Raw genomic sequence first — 23,981 nt, 5'->3', positions numbered from 1 at the left:
ACCAAGGTATGTAGACCTAGCATTTTGACTAAGCTGGTTGTGGGAATCTAGCCACCATGAATTTAAGGATGCCTTCTCTGTATTTTCTATGAAGTCAGCCAATTGTGACCTATTCATCAAATCAACTAAGTACTACATGTGAACCCAATTCCTGCATCTTATAAGGCAGTGGTCCCCAACCCCCGGTCCGCGGACCGGTGCCGGGCCGTGGAGTACCTGGCACCGGGCCGCGCAGCGGCCGGGGGACATGAACGCTGCAGCGCAAAGGCTCCTAGGCCGTGCGCAATGGGCCGTGTGCAAAAGCTCCTGGGCCGTGCCCCCACCCCTGCGCGCGCTCAGCGGGCCGCGGCGATAAAAAGGTTGGGGACCACTGATATAAGGGACAAAACTTAAATTGGATCTGAGGGGAGCTACATTCATTTCTCTATCTGGATATGAAGACTGTTACAATCTAACAAAGTTCACAGGATAGATATAAAGATAAAATGGGAAGGAGGGCTGAATTATCTTACCTAATTTATATGGAAGAAGAGATTTTTTTTTTACAGCAAGAGCACCAAAGAGCTTTGAGGCCCCTTGAACAGAGGTATTGAAGCCCAGGGTTTCATGGGCTACTATCCAATTCCTTATATTTTCTATAGTTACACTAAAAAAGCAATAACAGCATTATCAACTGATATACCAATGGTAAAACTATATCCTTCTTTAAAACAGTAAGTTATGCATCACTCATTAGTGGTTACAAGATTTTTCAGTGTCTACCCAGCTTGGATAACAATTTATTAATGAAAGACATTATCTTCTTTAACAATCTTGCAAACCACTTTGTCCTTCATTTGAGAAAGATTTCAGTAAAATATTATTTGTCGAACTAATGAAAAAAAGAAGAATAAGGTTGAATTACACTGTCATTTGAAGTTTCATTACAATGCTATTTTCTTGAGCGCCATTGATTGACCCAATGACGGCTTTGTCTAATTTCTGTAGAGTTGTTATTAGAGCAATTTATTAAAATTGCATGCACTGATTGGAGCCACAAATGATTTCTTGCTAATTATGTAGATGATGTACGAAACTCATTTAAAATTCCTTTTTGAACTTCACGTCAGTGAGCAAATTTTTTTTCAGAATGAAATATGCCTGTGGGTTGAAGTCAAAATAGGCTGCATTCTGTTGACATTCTTCTGATCTACAAAAAGAAAAAAAATGTACAGTCATGGTCAGATGAAATACTCAGTTTCATGTGCATGGACACCATCATATACTCTTATTCACAAGGATTTCTTTGAACCATTTTAATATACTACTACTATTTTTAATGCAAGATGTTTATATGCATAAATTCTAACTTGACCAAACTCAGATAGGTCTCATTCTGATAGATTTCACAGGCTGAAAGAGAATCAGAGGATATCGTTGAAATTATTGCTTAAATCTTCAGATTTTTTTATTCTAACTTTCATATTATTATGCATAAATTAGTATATTTTGGAAGAAGAAAATATGAAGCTAAAATCATTTATTACTCATAATGTAGAAATGTTACCTAAAAAGGTCACATAAGCTTGTACACATAAGCACCTATTTGGGTTTTTTGGTTTTGTTTTGTTTTTTGCTGGTTTACTGTAGGAATTAAGACTGCAATAAATTGGATGACCTCTCACAATACATTTAATTACAAATAAGTCGAACTCAATGGAACATAGTTTTTTTTCTAAATATGCACAATCATGATATAGGATATAATTAAAACATTTCAGTTGACTGAAGAGTCAACTAATGGGTCACAAATTTCTATATTATAGAAGGCAATTTCTAATAGAGGTATTTGTAAAAACTGCAGATGGTAAATGTATTACAACAGATTTTGTTTTTGTGCAATGGAAAACAGAGAATGCCTTTTTTTAAAAAAAAATAAGGCATTGGGCTTGATCTGAAACCATGCATGGCTACTTTTTAGGACTATTGTTTTTTTACATCTAAAATAAATAGTTTTATATAATTAATGAATATATTTCTGTGCAGTTGAAAAGTTGTCTACTTTGAAGTAAGTTCTATTGCTTTCACGCATATATTAATATATACAGAACTGTGACATTGAGATCTAAGAACAATTTAATTAGGAAACAGTTACACTTAATAGTAGTATAAACTTAGTTTTAGATGAAATTCTGATTGTGTCTGTGTGAGGGAGAGAGAGAGAGGGAGACACCCATTCTCTGGAATAAGATATATACTATATATTTCTATGTGTAACCAATACTATGAATATCTCTTAGTGAAGACTAAAAAATTCGCAGATTTGCTTTGGGGTATTAGGGAATGGTGAGAAGTCAGTATTCAATAAAATATCATTAAATAAATCATAGTTTAGCCCAGTCTTTCAACTCAATTACTAACTATGTTCAAAAGTATGGGTGCACGGATATCTTCTCTCAGAGCTATGTTAGCTGATTTGACAGTCTAGTATTTGTTAAATGGGTACAAGAGTTTAGTTCTATAGAATAAAAAAAAATAATGCTCTGGATTTTTTCCTCATTAAACATCCGATTCCAGAACCGAATTCTGGCACTGTAGACAGACTTGGCCTAAGTAATTTGATGCACAAATTAATCCTTGATGGTTATGTCTTGATTTCAGCTTATCTTTTTTGGAGTGATTTAGGAGTAATCCTGTTTGGGGAATTCTTCCCAAAGCAAAGCCAAAAAAATGGCAAAAGTTATATAACATCAGAGCATGCTATATAAATTACTAGTTATTAGAAAATCAAAGACAACACTCTCAGAATAATGTTTACTCCTGAGTGTGCCAAATAATAGAGGGACACTGCACACTTCCCAATCAGATGAGTTCCTAAAAGAAAATGCAATTGAGGAATCACACAAAGTTAGTGAAACAGTGCCTCTTACACAACCTTCCACTAATATTTCTCTCCTTCAGTTTCTCCTATTCTTTTGTAAAAGCTGGCTGAGCTACAGAAAGGTGCGAAGGAGTTAATCGCTTGGTTTTGCTTAAAAATTCCAAACCATGATGAAAACATTTTAGCACCTAAGAGCAAAGATTGTGGATGAAAAAAAAAAAACCCTCGAAGATACATGATTTATCACTCCCCTCACAAATAAAATTTATTCATTGCATCCACCAGCCATCACACAGATGGTCAGAAAATTGGCTTTGTGTAGAGATGTGGATTCAGGCATGAATATTAATATGAGACAGATGTAAACGCATATTAATATGCACTTGCTTTGCATGGACTGACATTACAATATTTTCATTAAAGAAGCCGCATTTGAAATGGAAAGTGTAGGTCACCTTTTTTTTTAAAAAAAAAAATACAACGGTATAGTACAATGTATTTACAATTTCTTGAAACAGCAACAGAAAACAAACAAAAGAAATGTAGCTGCCATAATTTGCTGAATGCAATATAAAAATTGTTGGAACAGAAAACTGATTTGAACATAAATTATATTTCACCACCATTCTTCTCTGAATTGCCCTCCTCCCCAGTAGACAAGGAGTATTTTCCTGAGTGCCAATGAACGCAAATATTCTCAAGTGATACATATTTGTACACAGGTATATTATTTGAACAGACATATTAGAATATAATTAAAATAATAGAGAGTATTATGAATTAGACCCCAATTCAGATTTTACTCTGAATAGGTGTATTTATGTGCCAGTGGGGAAGAGCACATGATATTTAAACAAGAGGAAAAGCAAGACTAAGTGATTATTAAATATAATGCAGAAGAGGAGTGTATTTTGATATATAACTCATAAATAATTCTGTAATGTAATTGATATACACACATATACCATACACACACACACACACACACACACACCCAATATATAATATTGGAATATATAGTATAATATAGTAAAGTTGTCCCTTTCACATGTTAACCTTCACATGTTAACCTTATGCTGTAATTTCAGGCTATTAGGAATGAAGAAAGCTTTGAATGTGCAAAACAGTTGTTAGAAAGAATTTACTCTTTTAAATTTTAACTTGGAATAATTCAAGATGTCAAATTGGGGGCTTTTTGATTGATTCAGATATTTCAGAGTTTCAATCAATTTTCTGTCTTTCCAGAGCTCTGATACTGTTGCAGCTTTCCTTCCATCTATAGACAAAACAAAGGCCAAGTACTGAGTTGTGTGAAGGGCTATGTGATATTAATGAACAACCAGCTAACAAGGTTTATCACTCCGCAATCCCTGTCTAATAGAGTGCTTAGGGAAAAGCTAATCTCTATTTTGGGTATCATTCTTTTGCTAAACTTGCTTTGAATTGAGAGCTCCTTGGTGCTCTCTGAGCTTGCTTGTTTTCTTACAGATGTTTCATTATCCAAACTAGGTAACATCATCAGTGCTAGGTCTATCACTGATGATGTTATCTAGTTTGGGTAATGAAACTTCTGCAAGAAAACAAGCAAGTTCAGAGAGCACCAAGGACCCCTGTTATTCTGTTATTCTGCTTTACAACCACAAACAGTCACTTAACAACTGTGGTGATTTACAAAACAACCATGGCACAAAAAGGTTGTAAAATTGGGCATGACTCACTTAACAACTGCCTCACATAGTGATGGAAATTCTGGTCTCAGTTGTGGTAGTAAATCAAATGCTATCTGTATTCTTGGCAAGGTTAATAGAAGTAGAAGGAAAAGACAATGGAAGAGCTTGAAAGAGCTGTAAATGACCACTGAACAAGCTGTAATAGCAGGTATACATGCAAATAGTCCTAAAGAGTTCGACCCAATCTGATGACACCTAATTATCTAATTTAACCACGTTTCTGCTATTGTTTTATTTTCTTTCTCATTCTTTTTTTGCAATTGTATTAAAAGAACAGCCACAACTTTTTCATGTTCTTCTCGTGCCTTGAGGGCACCCTGGATGCCTACACAAAATGACTGCAGTAATAATCTGATTTCAATGCAAGACGAAATCCAGCTCTCTGAGTCAAATTCAGATACACTTTCAAGAAGAAATTCCCCAGGAGAGGTTCCGAATGCTAGATGGACTTCAGCATTTTCACCCTCCCCCACCTCAAATGCTGTTTGAAAATTCCTGCTATTGTGAGATTTATTATTTTTCTCCAGTTTGTCAGTGTGCATGTGTGCACATTGTGTCATGGACAGGATACAAGGGTGTGAATACCAACTGAATTATGGATGTCATACCTAAAATATAATTAAGAAAGGCAGATGCTAACTGCCTCTGACTATATAGGACAGTTCTGTACTTTTCCCCCCACCCGTGATGATTAGTAAAACAGTCCCATTCCACATTAAACATTGTTAGTGTATAGGGAGTTCATTGAGTTACCCTGGAGTTATCCAGGAAGCAATTTTCAAGCAGTTGTTGTTTTTTTATTAGCTAGTAGGAATTGGAAACTGTGTCAACATCCTATTCCCCTGAATTCTTACATGACTGAATCTGACATATTTCCCATAACCATAAATACTGCAGAAGCTACTCTTGTGTGCAGGTGAGTATTTTACAGTGAGAAATTAATGGCAAATAGCTTTTTGTATTTGATCAAAGGGGACGTTCTACAAAACAGAATGCTCACATCATAAATTTTGCACTGATGTGTCAGCGAGGGTAAATATATTTCTAAAAAAACAAAGAATAAAAAGCAGAATGGAATGAAATGTAAAACAATTTGGATGAAACTGAAATAAATCCTTGTGGAGAGGCACAAATACATAACAGATGGAATTTAAAAACATTCAAATGTTAATTCATTTTAATGATCAACACAGCAATTCAGTATTTTCAAAGTATATTTAACTGATTGTTGTATGTCAGATTGTAATCTGTTATCGCCAGGCTATTGAGAGCGGGCATTGAAATGGGAAAATATGTAGCTGTTTCAAGACAAGGAATCCAAGCCATCTTATGTAATGAAATATGTAAGACTGCATGCAAACCTTTATATATACTTCCAACCAGTGATGGGATTCAGCCAGTTCGCACCACTTAGGGAGAACCGGTTGTTAACTTTCTGAGCAGTTTGGCAAACTGGTTGTTGGAAGAAATCATTAGGGCAGAGAACCGGTTGTTAAATTACTTGAATCCCACCACTGCTTCCAACTACTTTTTGGGATAGATTCTGTGTATGTATTTCTGTTTTTCAGAGCTACAATTCACATACTGCATTATATGGTTTATAGCATAGCATACATATAAACCATGCTGATGTAATGCAATGGTCTGTAGCTTATCATATCCCCCAATATAGTAATTGTGTGTAAACCATGGTTTATAGCTAGTTTACATGGTTTAGTGAATTCGGTTGAGGAAATATAGCCAGTTGTAGCTTATTTAACAAATCAGGGTTAATCAAAAGCATGCTTTAGTTGAACCAGATTCTGTGTATATGCATGACAGACAGAGATTGACAGTGGGTGCATGTGAACATATGCATACACTTACACAATAATTAAGAAACATGCTCCAATTTCATATTTCTGGTGACTCCATAGGCATAACTTTGCCTTGATTGCCAACCTTTATAATTACTAATGTATCCCCAGTGTCTGCTCAACTATTATTCTGGTCGGAAAGAAATGTCAACAAATCCTTTGAAATATTTTTCCCCAGTGCAGTAGTATTTAATGGGAACAGCTAATCCAGATTTTCATTTTCATTTCCATTCCATTACATACAGAAAGCGTCTGTGCAAGTTATTTATTTACTTATTAAATTTTTATTCCATCCATCTCACTAATACAGTGACTCTGAGTGGCTTCCAATATGATAAAAAGTAGAAAAGTCCTACAATTAAAATTAGAGGAATTAAATAGAAAAGCTAAAAGCCAAAGTGATGGTTGGTTTGGATCTTCTGTACTCTATCAGCCATCCCACAACACAGCAGTCACTGGTTGGACTCAATGCTCTTCCAGAAAGCCAGGAGAGTGGGGGCAGAACTGACATGCAAGGGGAGAATATTCCAGAGGGAAGGGGCCACAGCAGAAAAGGGTCTTCTTCTGAACCTTGCCAGCCAAAATTCTTTGGCAAACGGGATCTGAAGTAGGTCCTTTCTGCTGGAAGAAGTAGGATGGGACGGTTCCATCAGGATGAGACAGCTTCTCGGATACTTTGGCCTCATGCTTTGAAACCAAACAGAGCTCAAATAAGCAAAGCTAGATCTCAGACTTAATGATTTTAAAGAGAACTATTTTTATATGTTGAAACACAGTTAATATTTCCCCTCTGCCGCCACATATCCTTGCTTTACAGCTGCCTGTAAATGAGGAGTTTTCAGCTTTTTGGAGGTTAGAATCCATATCATAATTTTGAGAAAGGCAAGGGCAACTGCTGGTCGGCTGTGAGGCACTCATAAATTGGCAGGCCCTGTAGTTTTTAATTTTATAGCGTATTTTTTTCAGATTTATGAGGTTCCCTTCAAATGACTTAGAACTCATAATATAATTTTTGTCAGTTTTCTGACTGAAAATGGTGATTGTTCATTTTTCTCTTTTTGTGTAGTAACCACAAAAGGGAATGTAGTTTTGGGCCTCATGTTGGCATTCCTGACATTAGAATGATATAAACTGATGCTGATGCTGCTCTTAGGATAAATATATAAACTTCAAGATAAATTCCATATGGCTGCAGAAATGGGCCATACATATTATAATGAAAAAATTACTAATCTGAAATTCTGTTACCAAAACAACCACTTCTAATTCTGCTGACTGCCGACTGTCGGCAGTTCGAGTCTCACTGGCTCAAGGTTGACTCAGACTTCATCATTCCAAGGCCGGTAAAATGAGGACCCAGATTGTTGGGGGTAATATGCTGACTCTAAGCCGCTTAGAGAGCGGTAAATCACTGTGAAGCGGTATATAAATCTGCTATTGCTATTCCCCTTGACAAAGTTCTAGTATCTCGCATTAACCTTATAGTAACATGGATATCCATGCCATCCAATTGATCTGTCTTAAAAAACAAAAGAGGTTAGCCATAGTCTCAGTATATACAGGATATTTCTTAAACTGGTTTAAAGTCGAACTGATATAAGCACAAGACAGAAGCAGCTTAAACAGTAAGTGCAGATGTGCCCTATATAAGCCACAGAGATATAAGCATCTTTTTAATGCTTTAGTAAAGAGAAAATTAAGAGCATATCATAAAAAAATCATGAGATATATTATTATATAGGTTACTGGTTATGAATATATAATGTTGCAGCTTCAAACTGAAAGATTTGCATTAATGGATATGATGGGAGGGAGTGTTATTTTGATTGTTCTATGTCATCTTCAGTTTACTTTAAAAACAAATGTTCAGAGATGCCTCGGTTTCTTAGGAGCCAATTAGCACTTCACTCTGGTTCTTCGCAACCTATATTTCTCAGTTCTTTCCTTTTCCATCAATAATGTCTGAAGCAGAAAGGTAAGTATAGATGGAGAGAGAGAGAGAAAAAAATCAGGAACAGAAGCCGAGTCCCTCTTTTCTTATTTTTCTTTGTTTCAGTAAAGAGAACTAGATTAGACTAAGCCCAGATCCCTAGGCTGTTGAATATAACTATGTGCTCTGAAAAGTTATTTTGTGGTTCTGAATCCATTTAATCCATTGTCGAATTATTTCATTGCACAAAATGAGGACCCAGATTGTGGGGGCAATAAGCTGACTTTGTATAAAATATACAAAAGTATGAAGACTATTGCTTAATGCATTGTAAGCCACCCTGAGTCTCCGGAGAAGGGCGGCATATAAATCAAATAAAAAATAAATAAAATAAATAAATAAGGTATAGCTGTTTTCACTTACATTGTGAGTAGGAGAAAGAGATTCAAAATATAGCTAAAATAAATCGAATATAGGGAGCAGAACAAAATAGTACTCAATGCCATTAGAACAGGCTTACAAATAATATTTCAAGCAAGTTGCTGCAAAATGTAGGGTGTATAAACCAGCAATGTTAATGATGAATAGCCCATGCAACTCATTTAAAAAGATTATTTAAAAACAGAACTAAAAGGAAATGCATTGGTAACTGTACCAAAGAGTGAGTTTTACCATGGAATTTAATGCACCATATTCTGGTTTCCCCCTGTTTATCTATGCTCTTTGCACCAACTCATTTTCAAGATTAATACATGTTCTTGATGGTAAGGACCTGTGCTCTCCCATAATTAAGTTACCCTCATAAAACAGCTACGACTGGTAACTTGAAGGAACCCAATTGAATGAACCACTTCTCTGAATCTGCATGACAATATTGAAAATTAAACCCAGTTAATAGAAAAAAATGCTAAATCAATTGCCATAAAATTTAATGGGTTTATAGCAGCCTTAACTCAGTAGGACTGAATTATCATGTTAATTTAATTTCCATTTCTAAATGAACCAGAAGGCACAATAAAGGTCAATTAACCAACTACCTTCTCTGTCTTCTTTTTCTTTTACTGCCAGTTTTAAATCACAGAAAGCCCCAAAGCTCTTCCAAGAAACTCATTAGTTTGCTCTTGGAAGAATCAACAAAAGCTAGCTCTGAAACAAGTGCCAAGAATCGTTCCAGAAATTGTACGGTATTACAAATGCTGGATCTATATAAGACTACGCACACATCTCCATGATGCTTCCTTCAGAGCTCAATTATTGTATAGTAACCAGCATTCTTCAAAATGAAAAAAGTCTTCTGCAGTCACAACATAAGCCTAAAATTGAAAACCAGGCTTGTCAGATGCTACATCTTTTCTATCCTGCTCTATGGAGTGGAGAGTTGGTCTCTGACAGAAAGCCACTTGAAGAGACTAGAAGCATTTGAAATGGGGATTTACAGGCGGCTGTTATGTATAAGTTGGGCTGACAAAATCAGAAATGAGGGGATAAGCTGCCTGGGAAAGCCAAGGAAAATCATCAAAACCATAAAAAAGCAAAAGTTAGAATATTTTGGGGATGTGATGCGACACTCAGAAAAATACGGCATACTTCGCTTAATCCTCCAAGGAAAGAGTGAAGGCAAATGAGGTCCAGGCACAAGAAGAACATCATGGCTTCAGGATCTAAGGGACTGGCTTGGACAAAACTCAGCAGCACTTTTTCATGCGGCTGTTGATAAAAATAGGATCGGCAACATGATTGCTGACGTCTGATGACGGATATGGCAGAAGAAGAAGAAGAAGAAGGAGAAGGAGAAGGAGAAGGAGAAGGAGAGGGAGAGGGAGAGGGAGAGGGAGAAGGAGAAGAAGAAGAAGAAGAAGAAGGAGAAGGAGAAGGAGAGGGAGAGGGAGAGGGAGAGGGAGAGGGAGAGGGAGAGGGAGAAGGAGAAGGAGAAGGAGAAGGATTTCCCTTGCTGGTAATTGTTGTAATATAGCTTGAGGAAGACTTGGGAACATATAGCTCAACATGGCATGTGGGAGGAACTGGAAGACATACAGATTGTCTTCTATTCTGCAGCATCTTCCCATTGCTACGTTAAGCCATACCAATATTTTTGATGACTGATGATTATGTGCCATCATGTTATCGATGCCTCTTGGAAGATATATATATATATATATATATATATATATATATATATATATATATATATGTGTGTGTGTGTGTGTGTGTGTGTGTGTGTGTGTGTGTGTGTGTGTGTGCGTGCGCGCGCGCGCGCGCGCACACACACACACACACACATATACTTGATCTGCCCCTAATCTGGACTTCCAAAAGTGCATTCATTGTCACAGTCCGTCCACCTTGTTGATAATTCTCCTCTTCTTTTTCCTTCCACCTTTCCTAGCATTAGAGCCTTCTCTAGGGAACCAATATCTTTGGCACAAGCTTTTTTCATGATTCAGAGTAGAGGAACTGGTTTTAAGATATTGTTGAATGGGATCCCAATTTTCAGAAATATTGCGGTTCAGACAGAAAAAAGTCATTTCTTTAACATATACATGTTATCTATCGTCTGTTAGGATGATTAACCTCAGTGGGTGATTTACAGTAACTAAGACTGTAATGAAAACACCAGAGTAATTCAGTGTAAATACATAAGTGGTTGTATAAAATAATATAAATTATACATAACATAAGAGAAACAAATAATATAGTTTTAATACAAAAGCTGATGGGGAAAATATATTTAGAATTCTTTTTAAAGTTTATAGAGCAGGTCATTTATTTTTGCCTTGGAAATGTTGACACATCACAGAAAAGATTTTTCCTCATAAAAAGATCTTGCTGAAGGCCTTTTTAATCTCCCTCCCAAACAACCTTTTGTTTGAACAGTGGGTTTGAAGTTGCCTATTAACTCCTGCAAATTAAACAGGCACACAGATTACTCAGTCCTTGTCTTTTTCATTACACTGAACTGAACCATTATTTTTACTGCATTATGCACATTCATTAGAACCCATGAGAGGTTGTGTGTAAAGCCCAATCTTTTACTTTTTTTCACTCTTGTCTTTGGGTGAAGAATTCACTTTTCTTTCACAGTTTAGAAAAGCCACCTGTCCATTGCCCATTTATCAGTTCTAGTTTTCAAACATATGAATATGAAATCATTATTATGATACACAATATTGTGTTGTTTAAAACACAACCAAGTTACAGCTTCAGACAATGAGATCATTTGATTAGTAAGAAAGAGAGACTGGGGGAGGGAACACTTTTAATCTACCTCTGTTTCAGTGGTGAAATGTAAAATTTGTTACTACTGGTTCTGTGGGTGTGGCTTGGTGGGGGGTAATGTGACTCAGTGGGTGTGGCCAACTTTTTTTTTTAACTTTTAAAACCATTTTTTCTACCACATCTTCAGCTGAAGAGGTTGTAAAAAAATGCTTTTAAAAGCCTCTGACGATCCCAGCTGAGCCGCACGATCATCAGAGGCTTTTTTTTTTACGTTTAAAAGCATTTTTTCGGCCGAAGAGGTTGTAGAAAAAATGCTTTTAAAAATAATAATAATAATAAAAAGCCTCTGATGATTGCGTGGATCAGCTGAGCATGGGGGGTGGGAGGGCCAGGGATTTTTGCTACCGGTTCTCCGAACCACCCGCTGCATCGCTATCAGCTCTGGTGATCCGGTCCGAACCGGGAGCATTTCACCCCTGCTCTGTTTTATTTCCCTTTCTGTTGTCTCTGTGGATCTCTTTCTTATTCTCTTTGTAGTGTCTACAATTATGTGTGCATCCAATAACTCCTAAAGAGCATCTTTTTCAATCTCATCTTTTTCCCAAGAGAGGCAGAGATACAAGCAAGAGCAGTGGTGGGATTCAAGTAATTTAACAACCGGTTCTCTGCCCTAATGATTTCTTCCAACAACCAGTTCACCAGACTGCTCAGAAAGTTAACAACTGGTTCTCCCGAAATGGTGCGAACTGGCTGAATCCCACCACTGGGCAAGAGGCAAGCAGGCTGATATCTGTTCGTCACGAATGGGCAATAAGAACAACTTTAGATGCTCTGTGTACTGCACTCTATTGTTGACTAATGGATTCTCATGTTTGGTGGTTTCTTTAGCTTTTCAGTTGTCCCTTTTTCTCTCTGCTTTCCAGGATGGAGGGAAAAGCATAGAAGTAAGCAGACTGAGAGTCAAATTCCCCTATACCATGGGAAGAATGAGATTGCTTTCCACTGTGTATATCTACATAATCTCTTTTGCTTAGAAATATCAGGAACTCTACTGGAAAACAGCAATTGGAATCATTTCCATGTGGATTGCTATCTTTCCCTGATCATGTGGGAAAGGCCAATTATGGATACAAGGCCAGATACAAGAACTGCAACCACCCTTTCAAGGATAAGAATAACCCTCCTGTAGTGTTTCAACACATTCCAGGAAATACAAGACTAAATCTATATCATTAAAAAACTTCACCTGGGGAAAAATCCTATTAAGAACAATGGGAACAATTTCTGACTCATTGTATGTTGGATGACCCCGTAAATTTTAATTTTCCATCATACCTCATCAAAACCGTTAAAGCTGGCAAACAAATTATGACTATTACTATAATAATCCTCATTGCCATGTTGTGTAATCCATTGCAAAATGTTTTGGGTGAAAAATCTGGGATCACATTTTAATACAGCTTTTTAGGGGGGAAAAAAAGTCTAAGGCTCATCTGCTTTTACATATTTTCTTCTTGGAAGCAGCTTTTGATTTTATTATGTTTTAAAGACAAATGCATTACAATGTATATGTGGCTATGTGTTAATTTTCATTAAGGTCTGCCAGGAAAGCTGGAGAAAGATGTTTCTCATTACCGGTAGGGAACATCTGTCAATTTTCTGAATACAGTTTTCTTCAGGCACCGTATTTAATATTACATTTACACATCGAATAACAATTGTTTAAAAAGGTTTACAACGGGACTAAATTCTTACAATGGCTGCCTAAATCTATAAAGAAAAATGGGCATCTAATGAAAAACTACAATAGTGATTCTTGGCTTCGAATCAGGAAATGGGCTTGCTAGGTGAATGGATTGTCCCTTTCTGAGAACATCACAAGGATATTAAGTTAAGTCTGTAGGGATTCTCAGACATCCCGGTCATAGTTGTCCCAAAGTGCTTTTTTTCAGGAGACAATGGGACTTTCTTGTTTTTTCTTAGAAGACGTTTCTCTTCTCATCCAAGAAGCTTCTTAAAAGCAGAAACATTTATCATAATATAGGAATTGGCAACGCAACTTCCTGGGCCAAATCTGACCCCTTGGGACCTTTTTGAACTGCCTAACCATGGAGACATCAAAGCAGTGGTGAAATCCAATTTTTTTTTACTACCAGTTCTGTGGGCGTGGCTTGGTGGGTGTGGTGTGGCTTGGTGGGCATGGCAGGGGAAGGATACTGCAAAATCTCCATTCCCACCCCACTCCAGGGGACGGATACTGCAAAATCCCCATTCCCTCCTCACTCCTGGGGGAAGGATATTGCCAAATCTCCATTCCCACCCCACTCTGGGGCCAGCCAGAGGTGATATTTGCCAGTTCTCTGAACCAGTGGTGGGATTCAGCCAGTTCGCACGACTTCGAGAGAACCGGTTGTTAACTTTCTGAGCAGTCTGGTGAACTGGTTGTTAGAAGAAATCATTAGAGCACAGAACTGGTTGTTAAATTACTTGAATCCCACCATTGCTCTGAACTACTCAAAATTTCTGCTACCGGTTCTCCAAACTGCTCAAAATGTCTGTTACTGGTTCTCCAGAACCTGTCAGAACCTGCTGGATTTCACCCCTGCATCAAAGATACTTCATGACATTTCATTTTGTAAATGAATAAGGAATTGTGGAGTCCTCGGTGTCTCTTGTAGATATTTCATTACCAGATAGGTAACATTTTCAATGTTAGAAAGAAATGAGCATTTTGTTTATATATGAGAAGTCTGGACTCCTCCTCCTCCTCCTCCTCCTCCTCTTCCTCCTTTCTCTTTCCTTTTTCCTCCTACCTGTCTAACATAGCACCTCTTGAACACCCACATGACTCTAATCCACTCTTTCTGACCTGCATTGCTCCCCTGGGCACTCTTTTTAATCTATGTTGTCCACCTGTACTTCCTCCCCTACTCACATGGTGACTGGTGCACAACTTCCAACCCCTGCAGCACTTCTTGTGCACCCCAATGTACCATGCCTGACCTGCATCCCCATACATCCCCTTACTCCATCCCATATCCAGTAGCAGCACTTACCTGCTTGCTGACCTTGGACTTATAACTTCCTGCTGGTTTCCCCACTGACTTTCTCCTGCAAGCTTCCTACTATGGGGAAATGAGCAGAAATTTCAGGAAGGAGGGAGGGAGGGAGGGAGGGAGGGAGGGAGGAAGGAAGGAAGGTATATTTCCCTGCCAGCTTTCCACAAAGAAATTCAATGGGGAAGCCAGCGGGAAGTGGAAGTTGCTCCTGTTCCCACTGTTTTTTTGTCCATCTGTGGTCATTCTGTTTCTCTGTTTACTTGAAGGAACATCTCTGAAACAATGATCTAATGGGGCATGAGTTGTCTAGTAATTGATAAAAAACAAGATTATATTAATAAGTTTTTCTGGAAGATTCTAGCTTGCAAGATTCTATGTAAGCAAACAAAGTAATAACCAAAAGCCAACAGTCAAAAACAGATCATGCCAGACTAATCTTATTGCATTCTTTGACAAAATGACAAAATTAGTGGACCAGAGGAATACTGTCGATATAATTTACTTGGACTTCAGTAAGGCATTTGATAAAGTAGACCAAAAACTACTACTAGATAAAGTAGAAAAATGTGGATTAGACAGCATCACCACCAGATGGATTCATAACTGGCTGACCAACTGCAGTCGACATGTAGTCCTAAATGGAACTGCATCTATATGGAGGGAAGTATGCAGTGGAGTATCCCAAGGCTCTGTTTTAGGCCCAGTACTCTTCAACATCTTCATCAGTGACTTGGACAAGGGGATAGATAGGGAACACATCAAATTTGCAGATGACACCAAGCTGGCGGGAATAGCCAACACTTCAGAAGATAGGCTTAAGCTACAGAAGGATCTTGACAGACTTGAACATTGGGTGCTATCTAACAAAATGAAATTCAATGGTGAAAAAAGTAAGGTTCTACTTTTTAGCCCAAAAAAACAAAATGCACAGGTACAGTATATGTGATACCTTGCTCAATAGTAGTAACTGTGAGAGGGATCTTGAAGTCCTAGTGGACAACCATTTAAATATGAGCCAGCAGTGTGCAGTAGCTGCCAAAAAAAGCCAACACAGTTCTAAGCTGTATAAACAGAGGGATAGAATCAAGATCACGTGAAGTGTTAATACTACTTTATAATGCCTTGGTAAGGCCACACTTGGAATACTGAATTCAATTTTGGTCACCATGATGTAAAAAAGATGTTGATACTCTAGAAAGAGTGCAGAGAAGAGCAACAAAGATGATTAGGGGACTGGAGGCTAAAACATATGGAGAATGGTTGCAGGAACTGGGTATGTCCAGTTTAATGAAAAGAAGGACTAGGGGAGACATGATAGCAGTGTTCCAATATCTCAGGGGCTGCCACAAAGAAGTGGGAGTCAAGCTATTCTCCAAAGCACCTGAGAGCAGGACAAGAAGTAATGGGTGGAAACTAATCAAGGAGAGAAGCAACTTAGAACTAAGGAGAAATTTCCTGATAGTTAGAACAATTAATCAGTGGAACAACTTACCTCCAGAAGTTGTGAATGCACCATCACTGGTAGTTTTTAAGAAGATAATGAATAACCATTTGTCTGAAGTGGTGTAAGGTTTCCTGCCTAAGCAGGGGGTTGGACTAGAAGACCTTCAAGGTCCCTTCCAATTCTGTTATTCTAAGTGATTCTAAATGATTCTATATCAACCCTCTAATCATCTCAAGATAATGGTTTCCATTTACTCCTTCCAGAACAGTGCAATAATCTTCCTTCCTTTCTATTGCTGATTTATAAATTTAAAAGCACATTTTCCATTCAGTGTTAAATATGTCACTGCCACTGTAAATCATTAATTTTGTGAGGATTAATTATTGTTTTATGTTTTATAGTTTCATTTTCCTTTGTGTGTGCATGTGTGTATCAGCAAGCAATAACCGATCTACATCTTAGTTACTTGTACTTTTCAACCTTTTCAAAGCTGTTCTGTTTTGCTTTTGTTTGAAAAATAAAATGATCTGTCTTCCTTCAAATTGCTTTAGATAGAAAAAAAATTAAGCATGGCTTAGATTGGAGGTGGCTAACCTTTTGTGGACCAAGTGCCCATGTAAATTAATGAATAGGGCCTTTTCTGTTGATGTTTCCAGAATTAGGAACAATGTCCTAAAGGAGATTTTTCTGGCTCCACTACTAATTGGACAGCATAGTCAATACTATTTTCAATCAAGATTTACTCCTGTTGTTGCTTTTGTACTTCTAGGAAATTGCGGTATGAATCTTTAGATCTCTGATTTAACTCTCTAGTCTTCCTGTTTCTTTTGGTGGCCTCTGCTAATCCTAACATTTATAAATCAAATAAAAGAAGGAGAGGAGGAGGAGGGAAGGAAGAAATTTGAATGTTACAGAACTTGCAACTTAGGGCAAAGAACACTGGAAGCGTATTTCAGGGACTTATTAGTATGGCTACCACAGTTATAGTGGTAAATAACCAACTATTTCTGGGGACTTCCACTGGTACCATAGAATTATGCCCACCTCCACATGGCAGCATGGGCATAATCATAGTGAACTATTTTATAGATTAGTTACATTGTCAGAGCTGGAATCCTGAGTACATCCAAAGAATGTACTCAGAAATCTGTCTGTCTGTTGTCTGTCTAGCTAACCTCCCTCCCTCCCTCAATTCAATTCCTGCTGACTTCATGTAGTTCACATAGTTCACATTTCAAGAGCCTTGGTGGCGCAGTAGACTAATGTGCTGTTAACTAGCACCAGCTGCCTGCAATTACTGCAAGTTCAAATCTCACCAGGCTCAAGGTTGACTCAGCCTTCCATCCTTTCGAGGTGGGTAAAATGAGGAACCGGATTGTGGGGGCAATAAGCTGACTTTGTATAAAAAAGAACACCGCTGGGGGCCCCCGAAAGCCCTACTAAGCAGGTATATACAAAAGTATGAAGGCTATTGCTTAATGCATTGTAAGCCACCCTGAGTCTCTGGAGAAGGGCGGCATATAAATTGAACCAATAAACAAACAAACAAACAAACAAACAAACAAACAAACAAACAAACATAGAAGTGGCTTGCCCCTGCTTTTCAGGAGAATGATTTTTTAAAAACTTCTTAGTCAATCCTACTGCCTTGACTTTTCTTGATGATTTACCATCCAAATATTATCCAGGTCCAACCCTGGTTGACATTTTTGAGTTAAGAAGGGCCAACTAGATGCTGTTACCTGCTATGACTACGAGGAACTGACATTAAAGCTACATCTGAAATTTCAACTGAGAATCAAATGTGTCACTAAGATACATGTCTGCATGCTCTATTTCATGCCTTTTATTGCTTTTGAAATACATATGGTTTGGGTCTAGGTTTTCAGATCCCAAACTTTTTTTTCCTATGACGAGAATGATGAAATGCACGTCATAACATTGCAATACAAATTCCATTCATTTATACTTTCATCATGTTGTTGCAACCCAGTAGGGAATGGAGTCACAACATCACAACAGACATTTCATCACTTTTTCTTTGAACCCCCTCCCCAAATGGTTGCTTATGATAATGTTTGCCTATGTCTTTATATCTTAAGATAAGTAACGGAGGCCCTAATTGTATGGTTGCCTTTAAGACCAATTAAGTTGCTTGACTTGAGAGGCAGAATTTTCTTTGAAATGGTTTTGCATTTGTGAAGAATTCATTTTCAACTAAGGGTCTGTCAAGGCTGGTGCTACAGATTTTCAAGTAGCCTTAAAACATATCGACTAACTGGTCTAGAAAAAAAAATTAAGACTTTACTGAAGCTGTTCTCTATTGAGCACTTTTGATTTTAACTATTGATTTTGGTTTTAACAATCTTTCCATGTTTGTCCTTAGAGCTGTAGGGTTTTTTTTGTTCTTTACTTTGAGAGGAAATACTGTAAAAGAAAGCTTATTAATTTTAAAGACAATGCTTTATTAAACCACTCTGTGACATCTCTTCTGGACTGAGGAAATGAATTTATCTGCAATTCTTTGAAGGCCAAATTTAAAGAACTGAGTGCTCCTTTTTATAAAATTTGTTAAATGGTACAGATAATACTAGATATGTTTAAACAGAATAGCTGTTGGATAGATTTGGAGGACTTTCAGAAAATGTAAGAGAAGCAATTATGAATGCCAATTATGTAACATCCTCTTCCATAGTTTGGTAATAACTTTTTCTAAGGGACAACCAAAATGTCATTAAAGAATGTGCAAGTAGAAGATTTCTCCAGAAGTCCCCATCAGTTCCCTTAGAAAAGACAGAAGAAACTACTAAATTCAAAAATTAGTCAAATGTTTCAGCCATGTGACCTGCAGTTCAAAGGCAGTGGTTATTGTTATTAAGTAAATCTAAATCCCACCTTTTACATGGGAGTTTAAGGCAGCATACATAGTGTTCCCTCCCCTTTTTCTCCACAACAATCCTGTAATGTAAATTGGGCTGAAAAAAAGTAACTTGCCCAAAGTCACACAGGGAACTTCTGTGGTTGAGAACAGACAGAGTCTGAGGTTCCTCATTTTTAGTCCAAACCTGAACTACTACTCTGGCTCGCTCATCCTATGTTGGGGATTGAGGGCAAAGTTATTGCTAAGAAAATAGTAGTGTGGGTTTACACTTGGCATTTAGGAACAAAAAGAATTGTCTCTCTTTTCTAAAAATACAGAAGCAATTTTAATATTACCATATGGAATGCACCAAAGTATGTTGGCCCAGCAAAGAAGACAAATAAAGACTATTGTGTTTGAATCATCAAAACTAGTTAATATAATTGCAGATGTACTAGAAGAAAATCTATTATGTCACATTGTATATATTTACTTAGAGGCTGGAGGAAATGACTCCTCAATATGCAGCCCTTCTCCAAAATGCATAAAGTAATCTTCCAGTGTTGGTAGACTTCAGTTTGGGCAGCTAAATGCAACATTTTTCAAGGCACATAAAAAGTAATAAAAGCTGTATTGATTGTTGGATGGAGGGAGTGGGGAAGCACATTATTATCTTCAAATGCTGAGGATTCTTAATGTCCTTCAGACTTTAGCACAGCTTTCCTCCCCCTGGTATAATTCTTAGAAATGTCCTTCTTTGGTCTCTGGAGGGCACCAGGTTGGGGAAAGCTCCTTGAGTATATGTCTCAGAAATCCATTGAAGGCTTCAGATTTGATATTAGGCCTGGCTTGATTGCAATCACCTTGTTGGAGCTCCCCAGTTATTCACCAAAGCAATTAGTGTAGATCTTAGTAACTCTCCCCCAGCTGTGCACTGAGTAAGGGCGCAGCCTCCATTTTGAGCTCTGACCCACCATCTGAGTCCTGCAACCAGCTAACAGAAATCTTCCAAGGGCAAACCACCTCACAATGCCATTCTGTTCATTCAACAGTCCATCTTTTTTCTCTGCCACCTCTCCCAGCAAAGAATGGGACTACAGGCAGTGAAATCCATTTATTCAAAAATAAGAGTAAATTTCCTTCCCTCTCCCTCTTGATAATGTTCCTGGTTCTTTCTGTAGGTATTATGCTCCATAATGTGCAGCGTGCACCCATTTTGTCATCGCTTTGGGTCATCCTTGCTCACAATTGGTTATTTACTCAGGGGCTTTTGAAATTATTGAGTTGACACATCTGTCAGACGGCAAAAGCAGAAATGCTAAAAGGTCACTTGGAGAGAAACCAGCTGCTTCAGACGAACCTTTCTGCTTTCAAATAGCACAATCATTACAGTCTGGCAGATGGGGCCTCGGCTTTCATATCTTTTTTTTCTCCTTCACTTCAGGTATTTAGATATAGACTACCTCATTCCCAGGTCAACCTGGGCCTTGCAATTACCTCCACAATAGATGCTCTCTGCTCAAGGAAAACAGCTCTATTTTCCTTTAGATACAACCTGTGAAAAAGCTCACCACAAACTTTCCAATTAACAGATCAGTTTTGACAGGAGTAAATACATTTTTATTACTCCTTCTTTCAGGATTATGCCATGAAAGCAGGCATTAAGTGCTGAGTACATTGCCTTGAGGGCCTCAAGAGACTTTTGGCCAGAATAAAGATACAGCAGCCCAGATAATACATAATCACAAATGGACTGAGAGACATTTGGATTCCTTTACGTATAGCCAAATATTTGGAACAAGTATTCCTGCCTTCATTTGTCATCTCAGTTGAACTAAGGAGAGCAGCACTGCATGAAGATCAACTGTAAATAGATTAGGAATTATTTTTAGCTGCTTCTTGGGTGAAGAAGAAATTCAGTCAGAAAACAAACTTTTAGCAAGTGTTGCCTGAAGAGCTTTCATTGAAGCATTCAATCTGCCACTCAGGCAGATTTGGAAAGAAGCCACGCAAAGAAATGCATCTGATGTCTCTGCAGCTGAGGAGCCTCCATAGTATAATTCAAAATAAAAAGTCAATTTGAATAAATTGTGGAAGTTATAATTAGCTATATATATTATACATAATATCATATATCATATCAACAATTAGCTTTGTGTAATGGTTAAGACACCAGGCTAGAAACCAGGAGATTGTGAATTCTAGTCCCATTTTAGCATGAAAAATGGCTCGGTGATTTTGGCCAGTCACTCTCTCTCAGCCCAACCTACCTCACAGGATTGTTGTTGTGTGGAAAATAGGAAGAGGGAGGAATATTAAGCATGTTCACTGCCTTGAGTTATTTATGAAGAAATAAAAACAGGATAAAAACTTAATAAATAAATAGTGTTCGTTTTATTTTAACATGGCACATTTGTGAACTATTTGGTTACTATCTTACCACCCCATGAAACAGCTCAAATAATGGAATAGGCATCCTAGTTCTTCCTAACAGCAGGCTTGTAAAGGAGGTAGACAGGGTGAAGTCTGAATTAGGGCATATCTGGCCTGCAAAATTCAAGATAACAGCTAGATGGCAACAAAGAAAGTTTGCTGCTTTTTTCTGTCTTCTAAGGGTTGACTAGGTTTTTGCTGCCCATATATTATAGAATTTCTAAATTGACTCAGTTAGTTAGTTCTTCCAGTCTTTTTCAGTGTTTCATGCTGAGTTCTACACATAAGTCTATGCAATATGTTCTTAAGGTCTGTGTTTGGATTCTCCTAGGAGTCCCCCTGAGTTTCAGCAGGGAACATTTACTGATGTTCTGGTCGAACAGGTAACTCAGCTGCCACAACTGGAGTAACAATTGTGTAACCAGTATACTAAAACCAAGTTAACCTAAAATATTGAATAAATCAGGACTATATGTGGCCTAGCTTAAATCCTGGATGTTTGGCAATGTGAAGAGGTAATGTTATTATCATTCATCATTAAATCCACCAAGTGTCAAAACTTATCACCTTGACACATTAATGATCCTTAAGCTGTCCTTGTGAAAGCTTGGTGCCATGGCAACCATTCAAAACACACGGCCTTAGTACTGCTGAACTTCTCTTAATAAATCAGGCATAATTGGCATCTATGCATTATAATAAATTAAAAGTTATTCAACTGGAATGATTTTATATTGTACAATATTAAGTCATTAAATTGGCTGTCCTAATCTCTCCTTTGTGGTAGAATTCCTCATGTGTAGGGGTGAGGAGTGGGGGGGATGATTATTTTTAACATGGAACGTTTTATGTAACCTTGCACTTAAAACTGAAGATCATTACTGGAAGTGTGGGGGATGGAGGCTCGGAAAAGAGGCAATGAATAAATGCAAAATCTGCTTCCTACTGACACCTAGATTCAATTTCTGGTTAGTGTAAATCTCTAAGAGCAAAATGTTACACTTAAATATTAAAGCAATTAATTAAATTAGTTGGGTACCGTAGAGGTAATTTTTCACTCTCAAATTGCAAGTGACCAAAGATGATTTGTTAGTCCAGATCATCTCAGAATTATGTCCTTCAGATTTATTGGACTTCGATTGTCAGAATTCCCAGTACCTCAAGGTGTGGTCTGAAATTTTGGAAACATTAGACTGAAAGAACCTGGCTTAAGCCTTGGTAGCACAGTGGTTAGAATGCAGTATTGCAGGCGAACTTTGCCCACAGCCTGGAATTTGATTCTGATGGGGTTCAAGGTTGATTCAGCCTTCCATCCTTCCATCCATTCCTACAAGGTCAGTAAAACGAGGACCCAGATTGTTGGGGGGTAATAGTAAACTGACACTGTAAACTGTTCAGAGTGTTATAAAAGCACTACGGGGGAGTATAGAAGTCTGCTATTGCTGTGGCTATTGCTAAATTGCTAAAATACAAATGAAAGAAGTATGAATTATCAGTATAAATATCAGAAATGAAAGATTAAGATGATCTCTCTACCGTGGCAGCTTTCTCTTCTGTTCAGTCCCTTAGGAATGAATTAGAGTTTCTCAACATTTTATACCAGGAATAGAATCTTAATTTATCCTGGATTTCCATAGAAAGTTAAACTAACATGAAGTTGCTTTTGCAAACATGAAGATGAATAGTATAGCATATATATGTGAAGACATATGTTTGCATGAAGTAGTAAAGTTTTTATTTCCCAATACAACTGGCTGAATTGAGGTGTCTTCAAATTGTAATTCATACAATACACCTAACCAGGTCAGGTAAAAGACTTTGCAAATGCATTCATGAGCAGTCCTTGGTGCTCTCTGAGCTTGCTTACTAGGTAACATCATCAGTGCTAGTAAGGAGGGATGCTATTCTGGTGATTTGCTTGTCTGTGTTTAGTAGTCTTAGAGATTCTTTGGTTGGGCTGTTTCTGATGGCTCTTTGGCAGTTTCTTGATTGGAGTATTGTTTACTTAATTGTTGGTCTTAAATGCATTCATACAATCCACAAAATTTAATTCTAACTCAGCTTTTTTGTAGCGCTGTATGTGATATAAATTTAGTCTATTCAGTTAATTTGGTTAACTCAGTCTTTGCAAATTCAGAAAATAGCTAGGTTAACTTATAAGAGCCTTGGTAGTACAGTGGTCTAATGCACCCTGTTATTAAGACCAGCTGCCTGCAATTACTGCAGGTTCAAATCTCGCCAGGCTCAAGGTTGACTCAGCCTTCCATCCTTTCTAAGGTAGGTAAATTGAGGACCCAGTTTGTGGGGGCAATAAGCTGACTTTGTATAAATATACAAAAGGATGAAGGCTATTGCTTAGCGCATTGTAAGCCGCCCTGAGTCTCCGGAGAAGGGCGGCATATAAATCAAATTAAAAAAGCAACAACAACAACAAAAAAAAAACTATCTTGTATGAATACAGCCACTCAGTGTTGATGAAATTTTCACTTTCAGAGATGGCCAAATGTTCAAATTTTATAGAGTAGACAGGTCTGTAATTTATTTCCAAAAATACAATTGTGTACTTAAATGTTATCTATATAGAAACCTTGCC

Source organism: Pantherophis guttatus, chromosome 3, assembly GCF_059756535.1.
Source record: "Pantherophis guttatus breed Tessera chromosome 3, ASM5975653v1, whole genome shotgun sequence".
In the NCBI taxonomy this organism is placed as follows: Eukaryota; Metazoa; Chordata; class Lepidosauria; order Squamata; family Colubridae; genus Pantherophis; species Pantherophis guttatus.
The sequence above is the reverse complement of the archived record's forward strand: the minus strand, read 5'-3'. Positions refer to the sequence as shown.